The following is an 8,712-nucleotide window of genomic DNA, read 5'->3' as shown; positions in this document are numbered from 1 at the left end:
TCTGCTTCTCATCTACTGTGCTCCTGGTCTCTGACTGTCTAAGTGCCTGCCTGGGACCAGTGCAGTCTGGTTTGCTCCAGTTCAGAGGCTAGGATTGAGAGACTTCTAGGTTTTGTTTTCGTTTTGTTTTATAATCCTTGGATTGTTATGAGTCCAAGAATCACTTCAAAGAGAAGAGAGCTACGATAGAAGAGAACACAAATTCTCCCTTAACACCCCATGGCCTGTTTTAGAGTAAAGGTTGGCTTAGCATAAAAGCGCTTCAAATTTCCACAATGAAGAGCCCTCTGCTGTCAACCCCAGGATCTCTCTCCCAAGTCCCAAAGTGTGGGAAGGATGGATGCTTTGTGGCTTGCTGGGATCCCTGTTTCGCAGAATGTGGTCACTGGGAATCACCTCTCCCCTGCCTAGGCAACCTCTTGAGGTCACAAAGCACATCCTCATGCTGTTCTTACTGTCAGGCCCCTCTGACTTTACCCAGGGCAAAACTGAGGCCCTGGAAAAGCAAAGGAATCTTCCAAATGTTCACGGAAAAAGCATAGTATGAAGAAACTGCATGGTTTTTGAAGTGTTTTTGTGCCAACACAAATGTATCTTTTAATTTTACATTGCCCTGAGTTTGTTGAAGTCCCCTCATGAGTGCCTTGCACAGGGACACACAGCAGGAAGCAGCATGGTCAAGGGGAGAGTTACTCCCCTAACCCAGAGATGGCAGAGACACCCAGCAAGCAGTCTGCAGCCAGGACCCCAGCTGCTTGGACAGCATACAGGCCTCTTTCCTCCACAGCTATCCTGGCCGGAGGCTGATGTCTCACCTCTCCTGTGGAATGTCCATTTGGGTGACTATCTGCCAAGATGAGCAACAGAAACTTCTTTGAACAAGAAACAGTAACATCTGCAAGCAGGAATGGACATTCCATACCAGGCAAGGCAGGGAGGGAGATAGTGTGTGAGCTGGGAGCTGAGAGCCCTGGGTTCTGTTCTGGTTCCACCACAGCTGGCTGTGGGAAGTCCACTTTGGGCCTTGGTTCCCTTGTCTGTGAAAACAGAAGCCCAGTGAATCTTCTTTGCAGTTTCTTCCAACCCCGATCATCCATCAGTTTAAGTCTGAGGAAATAAAAGGCAAACTAGACTACATGCTAAAATGCTATACAATGGGTTAAAGTGTTGACCTTGTATTGGAAAAGAAAATGGTTTTGTGCAATAAGGGGTCGGAGGCTGGGTGCAGAAGGTATTTCGCAGACCTCTCATAAACTTGTGCCTGACTCTTGCTTCTGTTACTGATCTGCCCTCCCCAACTCTGGGCCTCGGTTTCTCCACCGGTAAAATCTGCTCACACAGATTCTTTCTACAAACAAGCACTGAGAAACTGCACTATTTGAGACACTGGTGATACAGCAGTGAACTAGACAGGCATAGCTGCAGTACAAATAATCCATACACGACTAACATGAGTTCCCATTCACAAGAGTTAAAGCAGCATATAGAGCAGGAGGGCGGGGGCAAGACTCCTTTGAGGAGCAACTCCTTGAACAGAGACCTTTCTGTGGTATGGGAGCAGGCGATGCAAATGTTTGAACAAAGCTAACCTCAGCTCAGGAGAGAGGCTCACCAGTGCAAAGGGCCTAAGGCAGAAGTATGCTGGGCACATCTGAACAGCAGCACATGGCAAGGAACCAAGAGCAGAGTGGGTGGAACATAGAGGACCGAGAGGCTAGTCGGCAAGGCAGGCAGCACCAGATCACAGAGAGCCTTACGGGCCATGGTAGGAGAAACTGCTGGAGGATTTTGATCAAGGAACGGATCTGTTTGATTTTAGAAACAATGCCTTCTGTTCAGGGGAGAATCAAGTGCCGGAGGACAAGAGCTAAAGCAAGGGGGTAACTTCTCAGTCTACGACCCAGAGCAACAGGGACAGATAAACATATTCTTCCCCCAGGGCCCCCTGTCCAAGCTGTCTGGTGTGCACAAAGGTACTTCAACACACACACACACACACACACACACACTCTGCCAAGCCCTCTGCAGCCAGGGCTTCTCTCAATCTCCTATGTCCCAGAGGCTGGGAGCTAGGTGCAGTTCTTTCCTTGTAAGCGTCCCCAGCACCATGAGCATAAGAACGAGGACTTGCAATCCTCCAAGGGCTCCCGTCCAGCTGGAGGCGGCCCAGCTCACACCTCTGGAGCCTTGTGTTGTAGCCAAGCCAGGCTTTCTTGCCAAATTGGCTTTTGCCAACTTCTACAAAACCTAGGCTGACATGATTGCGTTTGATTAAAAAAAAAGGGGGTGTACAGCCTGTGAGGTTAACTTTCCCCATGAGAAGGGGTGGGTGATGACATCCTAGGCCTGGTCTCTTACAGAAGTCCCCTGTCTGGTCTGTACCCTGTCACCTTTGGGCTCAGCAACTTTCAAGGACCCCCACCTACCCACTCAGTGCCAACCATACAACTGCAAACACATCAGCTCGACAGTCAAGTTTCCTCAGTCTCATCCTCTGTCACTCCTCATCTGCCAGCACTCCTAGCTCCCCCAAGCAACTGCTGTTTCCTGCATGCACTTGTCTTTTCCCTTACGTGCTCAAAGGTGCTGCTCCCTGGAATACGTTGACCTATCCTTGACAGCTGAGGTCATGTAGCTTGTTCGAAGATGTTCCCAAGGCCTCTCACTTAGACTCAACATGCCCTTTCCTGTGCAAACAGTGAGTCTTTTATGTCCCTAGCAGGCAGCCTCGTAGATCTTCACAGTTCTGCTCCTTGAGAGTCTGGAGGTCTCATCCCTGCAGGCAGAAGCCAAGTTCACATCTACCTAGAGACCATGTTGAGCAGAGGGCAGGCGTGTGGCCCAGTAATTTAGACATCAGTTAAGTTGCCTGTGTCCCACATCAGGGCACCTGGGTTCAACACCTGCTCTAGATCCTAAGAAAGGCCTTTGAGAGAGAACCAGTGGAGAGTGCTCTTGCTCTTTTTCGCTTTCTCAAATAGGTACACATTTACATTCATAAAAATATATAAATAAATAACCTTCCTAAACATGTGAAGAACAGAGTAGTTCTTGAAGGATGAGGACTGGGTTGAAGACAAGCCTCTCTCCTTATGTCTGAGGACTCTGAGGTAGGACAAACACCACAGATCTCCGTAAGTGGGGATGCTGTCTCTGGACACACTCGCTCCCCTGACAACAACCCCAGCAGCTGACAACTTCCGAGGAGGAAGCACTAATCCATTGTTTCCTTTGTCTACTCTGAGATTCGGAAACAAAAAGACCCTGCCCTGGTCTGGTGTGTGCTGGGCTGATGGCAAAGCTCTTTCTGACACTCAACACTTCTTCCCTGCAAACTCTGTTTCCAGTTCCTCCCCCAGATTCCCTTTCTCCTTGACGTCCATTGGTCTCTCTAGAAGTGCCCCACCTGTTGCTTTGAAATCTGCCCAGAGCCTCTCAGTGAAATGAAATGGAGCCATGTGGTGCCCCAGGGACCCACTCGGAGACTCTCCCACTTCTCTTTGCCTCTTTCCTTTTTTAAAATAGGAGTTCATGGGGGCTGGTGTTGTGGATTAGCGGGTAAGCCTGTGAAGCTGGCATCCTATACGGACACTGATTCGATTCCCAACTGCTCCACTTCCAATCCAGCTGTCTGCTAATGCACATGAGATGGCAGCAGAAGATGGCCCAAGTGCTTGAGCTCCTAAACCCATGTGGGAGACCCAGAAGAAGCTCCTGGCGCCTGGGTTAGGCAGGGTCCAGCACCAAACATTACAGTCATTTGGGGAGCAAACGCAGAATAGAAGATCTACTCCCCACCCTGTGTGTGTGTGTATGTCTCCCTCTCTCTGCTACTGTGACTCTGCCTTTCAAATAAATAAATAATTTTTTTTAAAAAAGAAAGAGGCAGGAGTTAAATCTGAGGTCTTCCCTGAGGCTGCTGACACCATGAACAGAAAGGCGCTGTCCAGGAGGACGCCTCCGTCTCTGGGTGTAGGAAGGCGGCGGAGAGTCAATAGCACTGTCCCCTGGAGCAGTGCAGAAGGCAGTGGCGGAGCCCCTCTTCCAGGCACTTCTGAGACTCCTGCCTTGAAGCACTGGTAGAAGCCATATCAGCCTGCAGTGACCCATGGAGTGAGAGTGCCTGCAGCAGCCCCCACTCCCCCACACTCAAAAGTCTGAGCCCCATCTATGCTAAAAGTCCTTACCCCTGGATTCACACCAGGAGTGCCTCAGAGACACTTTAAAATTGCAGGTGCTTGGGGCCCTACTGCAGAGGTTCTGAACCACAGGCCTGGGCTGGGCCAGGGGTCTACATCTTTTAACTTCCAGGGGCACCATCCACTGCCTACCATTGCTCCCCTCAGCTCTCACTCTGCTCTGACTCGTCTCCCCTCTCCCCTTTATCTTTCTGTGCCCTCTGTTTTCTTCCTTTTCTCTTTTCCTCTGCCTCCTTGCTCTTGTCCCTGCCAAACTTCCCTGTCAACCTTTTCATTTTTCTGATTCCCATCAGCTGTTCTGTTTTTTTTTTTTAAAGATTTGTTTTGTAAAGTGACAATGGAGAGAGAAAGAGAGAAAGAGAGAGAGATCATCCATTTACTGGTTCAATGACTATGGCTGGGCCACACTGTATCCTGCAGCCTGGAACTCCTTGAGCTGGTACTCCTATATGGGATGCCAGCATCACAGGTGGCTTAATCCCCTGAACCACAGCGCCAGCCCCTCTCCCCCTATCATTTTCTCTTTCTCACCCACAACTCTCCTTTTCACTCTTGGGAGCAACTGGGGCAATGGGCTTGGCTTGTTGAGGTTAAAACACCTGCTTTAACTGACTCCACAAGTGGAGGGCGGAGGCAGAACAGAGGCCAGAAACGGCCCCACCCATAGAGCAGGACCTCAAAGTCCTCTGGTCCTGCCCTTCATTTACACGTGGGAAAATGGAAACCAAGATAAGGGAAGTGTTTCCCAAGGCCACGCACGAGTGTCGGCACCAGAACCTCGTATTTTCTCATCTCTATGCTCTTCCCACGAGGCAAGTGCTGAAAAGTGCCATGGGTCTCCTCCACTCCAGTGTTGGACACCAGGTTGTATGTTTGGCATCTCCTGTCCTATTCTCCATGTACCTGGCAGTCTGCTTGAAGCAAAACCCTATTTCCTGACAAGGGGATTATCCTATGGAGAAAGCTTTGGGGACTAACATGCAGAGATCTGGGATTCCCCCTCGGTCAGGCCTTCATGCTTTGTGTCTGCATCCTTCTCTGGCTGTACATTTGCTAATCTCACAAAACACTTGCACCTTCTGCTCACCCCGTCCTCTCTCTGCTGGGCTCCTTCCCCACAAAGGAGCGTTTGCAAGGCTTAGCTTGAGCTCTCCTGCCCCCTGCTGGCGTAACTAACAGAGAATAGCGTCAGCTCAGTTTTGAAGGCAGGATTGTGTTCACTCTTTGGTTGACTCAAAACAGGTGCTTGGTGTTGCAGTTGCAAAGACAAATGCAAAATAAATTCTTCCTTCAGACAAGCCAATTATTGAGCACTTTTGCATCAGATGTGGCACTGGACATTCAGAGATGGCTGAAAACTCAACTTCTGAGTTCTAAAAGAAGTTGAGATTTTCTAAAATTCTATTCATTTTTAAAAAAGATATATTTATTTATTTGAAAGTCAGAGTTACACAGGGAGAGAAGGAGAGGCAGAGAGAGAGAGAGGTCTTCCATCCGCTGGTTCACGGCCCAATTGGCCTGTATGGCCAGAGCTGTGCTGATTTGAAGCCAGGAGCCATGGGCTTCTTCCAGGTCTTCCATGCAAGTGCAGGGTCCCAAGGACTTGGGACATCTTAAATTGCTTTCACAGACCATAGCAGAGAGCCGGATTAGAAGTGGAGCAGTAAGGCGGCGCCGTGGCTCAATAGGCTAATCCTCCACCTTGCGGCGCCGGCACACCGGGTTCTAGTCCCGGTTGGGGCGCCGGATTCTGTCCCGGTTGCCCCTCTTCCAGGCCAGCTCTCTGCTATGGCCAGGGAGTGCAGTGGAGGATGGCCCAGGTGCTTGGGCCCTGCACCCCATGGGAGACCAGGAAAAAAGCACCTGGATCCTGGCTCCTGCCATCGGATCAGCGCGGTGCGCCGGCTGCAGCGGCGGCCATTGGAGGGTGATCCAACGGCAAAGGAAGACCTTTCTCTCTCTGTCTCTCTCTCTCACTGTCCACTCTGCCTGTCAAAAAAAAAAAAAAAAAAAGAAGTGGAGCAGTGAGGACTCGAACCAGTGCCCATATGGGATGTCAGTACTGCAGGCAGTGGCTTTACCCACCACGCCACAGTGCTGGTCCCTTTATGCAGTTTTGTTCTGAGCCACAGAATCAAAGAATTATCACTAGAAGAGGCTATAATAGTTTCTAACCTAGTATTCACTATAGGCTTCCAAACGGGGCATAGGATCCCTGCACAGTCCCCAGAGACTCCTAACATGCGGATGGGGTGGTGGTGGCATATCTTGCAGGGATTCTGTTTTGTTGATCAGGATTGAAGAGGAAACTGCAGCTGTAAAACAAATCCTCCTGTTGCATGTATTCTGAACCCCCCTGGCCTTACGAAGCTATGCTTCCAATCCACGTGCCCTTTATAGCTCATCTCCCAGTTCTCTGTCCTCGTCCACCTTTTCACCCATGGATCAATGGAATCTCACCTGCTTTGCAAGGACGCCTTCTGGCCATGTGGCAGGGAGGGCCCCTTAGGATGTCTTGCATGTATTGAGAGCTCCCTCTTGTGGTTATTCTTATCATTGCTACTGGGCCTGGCAGACTTCCTTGGCGACAGAGTTTGAACACCCCTGTGCTCAGAATTAAGGCTTCTCTCATCCACTGCCATTGCCAGGCTGCTGTGAAGTGCCACGCCCAAGTCTCTCAAGCCAGAGTCTTCAAATTTTCTGAGAGCACCTTCGATGAAAAATATTTTACATCATAACCCACTCATACATGCATGCCCACATGTTAGAAATGGAATTCAAAAAATTGATCATAAGATTATTTAGAATTAATCAGAAGCAGATGCATGAACTAATGAAATCCATACATGACATGAAAGAAAAATTCTCCTACGAAATTGAAATCTTAAATAGAAATCAAAGTAAAATCTTGAAAATGAAGAATTCAATAGAGCAAATAAAAATACAGTGGAAAGCCTTAATATCAGAATCAGTGAAGCAGAAGAAAGAATATCCAAATTAGAATACAAAGCACATGAAATTATGCAATCAGACCAAACACAAGAAGAAGAAATTAGAAAACTAAAAAACACTGTTGGGAATCTACAGATACTATCAAATGACCCAACATACAAGTTCTAGGAGTTCCTGAAGGCGTGGAAAGAGAGAAAGGATTACAAGAACTTTTAAGAAAATAATAAAAGAAAATTTCCCCAATTTGGAGATAGAAAGGGACATCCAAGTACAGAAGCCTAGAGAACTCCTATTAGACATGCCCAGAAAAGATCTTCACCACAACACATTGTAATCAAACTCTCCATAGTAAAACATAAAGAAGAGATTCTAAAATATGCATGAGAGAAACACCAGATTACTTTCAGAGACTCTACAAAGAGATTCATAGTGAACTTCTCATCAGAAACCTACAGACTAAGAGAGAATGGTGAGATATAGTCCAAATCTTAAGGGAAAAAAAATGTCAACCCGTAATACTATACTATGCAAAGCTCTCATTTATGAACAAAGGTGAAATAAAGACCTTCCATGACAAACAGAAACTGAAAGAATTTGTCACCACTCATCCAGCCCTGCAGAAGAACAAAAACCATATGATTATCTCAATAGATGCAGAGAAAGCAGTTGATAAAATACAACACCTTTTCATGATGAGAACTCTAAGCAAACGGGTATAGAAGGAACATTTCTCAACACAATCAAGGCAATTTATGACAAGCACATGGCCAGCATCCTATTCAATGAGGAAAAGTTGGAAGCATTCCCACTGACCCAGAACCAGACAAGGATGCCCGCTCTCGCCATTGCTATTCATCTAGTCCTGGAAGTTTTAGCCAGATCTATTAGACAAGAAAAAGAAATCAAAGGGATTCAAATTGGGAAGGAAGAAGTCAAACTATCCCTATTTGCAGATGACATGATTCTATACATAGGAGATTTAACAGACTCCATTAAGAGACTATTGGAACGCATAGAAGAGTTTGGTAAAGTAGCAGGATATAAAATCAATACACAAAAATCAACAGCCTTTGTATACACAGACAATACCATGGCTGAAAAAGAACTTCTAAGATTGATCTCATTCACAATACCCACAAAAAAATCAAATACCTTAGAATAAATTTAACAAGGATGTCAAGGATCACTATGATGAGAATTACAAAACATTAAGAAAAATACAAAAAAAAATGGAAAAATCTTCCATGTTTCATGGATTGGAAGAATCAATATCATCAAAATGTCCTTTCTTCTGAAAGCAATTTATAGATTCAATGCAATACAAGCCATAATACCATAAACAGTCTTCTTAGATCTAGAAAAAATGATACTTAAATCCATATGGAAACACAGGAGACCTCAAATATCTAAAGCAATCTTATACAACAAGAACAAAGCCAGAGGCATCACAATACCAGATTTCAAGACATACTACAAGGCAGTTATAATCAAACAGCCTGGTACTGGTACAGAAATAGATGGATAGACCAATGGAACAGAATAGAAACATCAGAAATCAATC

The sequence above is a fragment of the Oryctolagus cuniculus genome, chromosome 4 (genome assembly GCF_964237555.1).
Source record: "Oryctolagus cuniculus chromosome 4, mOryCun1.1, whole genome shotgun sequence".
Taxonomy (NCBI): Eukaryota; Metazoa; Chordata; class Mammalia; order Lagomorpha; family Leporidae; genus Oryctolagus; species Oryctolagus cuniculus.
Note: the sequence above shows the minus strand (reverse complement) of the source record.